We start from the raw sequence: 1473 nt of genomic DNA, 5'->3' as shown, positions 1-1473 counted from the left end.
AAGTTAACCCGCAGAGTGGAAGAAATTATTTCCAAGTTGTGCATTTGATGAGGGACCTATATCTAGAGCATATAAAACCCTTACAACTCAATGAGAAGAAGACAAGTAACCAATTTTTAAAACAAACCCAATTTAAAAGACTTGGAGAGACATGAAAGGTTGTTCAACATCACAAATCATTAAGGGAACACATTAAAATCACAGTGAGTCATGACTTCACACCCACTGAAAGCCAAAATTCAAAACACAGAAAATAACTACCAAGAATGGGGATGTGTAGAGATATAACCCTGCACAACTGTTAGAGGGAATATAAAGCATAGCCACTGCTTTGGAAGACAATCTGGAAGTTCTCCAAATAACAGAAGATACTGTTTCTAAATGGCTCAATAATTCCACTTCTAAACTTAAGAGAAAAACATGTCCACACAAAAACTTGCACATGAATGTTGCTAAAAGTGTCATTCATATGAGATAAAAAGTAGAAACATCTCAAATGTTCATCCACCAGTGAATGGACAAGCTGAATATGGTATGTCTACTAAATGGCATGTCACAGAGTCATAGAAAGGAATGGAGTTCTGGCGTCTGCTGCACTATTGGGTGATGCTAAATGAAAGAAGTCAGTCTCAAAACACCACACACTGGAGCTGCAGGCACACAGGCCAAGACTACGGACCTGTGACTGAACATCTGAGGTGGTCAATAATAGCTCTTCAAGTCTGCAGTAAAAAATGCTCTCCAATAAAACTACACTGCAAAAAAATGGGAAAGAAACAAAATAGAAAAAGTAAAAAAGTTGAGGAAGCAGAACCTGAAGAGTTTGTGGTAGAGAAAGTACTGGACCAATGTGTAGTGAATGAGAAGGTGGAGTATTTTCTGAAGTGGGAGAGATTTACAGATGCTGACAATACATGGGAACCTGAAGAAAATTTAGATTGTCCAGAGTTAATTGAAGCATTTCTTAGTCTGCAAAAAAGCTGGTAAAGAAAAGATGGTACAAAAAGAAAATCTTTATCTGACAGTGAATGTGAGGACAGCAAGTCAAAGAAAAGAAGAGATGCTGCTGACAAACCTAGAGGTTTTGCTAGAGGTCTTGATCCTGAACGAATAACTGGTGCCATGGATAGTAGCAGAGAATTGATGTTTCTCATAAAATGGAAGGATTCAGATGAGGCCAACTTGGTGCTGGCAAAAGAAGCAGATATGAAATATCCTCAAGTCGTCATTGCTTTTTATGAAGAGAGACTAACTTGGCATTCTTGACCAGAAAATGAAGCTCAATAACTTACATCATATATATATATATATATATATATATATATATGTCTTGGTTTTGATTTACTAGTGTGAAAAAGACATTATAATGAAAATCAAGTTTAATATGTCAATTTTGAAAGTAGTATTTGGGGGAGTTGTTGGGTTTTGTTTGTTTTGCATCTATAGCACTGGTTACTTTGAACACATAAATAA

At 36.3% G+C, this 1473-nt stretch overlaps 1 pseudogene; it reads left to right on the top strand.

Moving 5' to 3' along the window:
* Positions 1-734: 734 nt before the first annotated feature.
* On the top strand, positions 735-1266 carry LOC101582344 (annotated as a pseudogene).
* The last annotated feature ends 207 nt before the right edge of the window (positions 1267-1473 follow it).

This window comes from Octodon degus, unplaced genomic scaffold (genome assembly GCF_000260255.1).
Source record: "Octodon degus isolate 3935 unplaced genomic scaffold, OctDeg1.0 scaffold00003, whole genome shotgun sequence".
Classification (NCBI taxonomy): Eukaryota; Metazoa; Chordata; class Mammalia; order Rodentia; family Octodontidae; genus Octodon; species Octodon degus.
The sequence above is the reverse complement of the archived record's forward strand: the minus strand, read 5'-3'. Positions and strand labels throughout refer to the sequence as shown.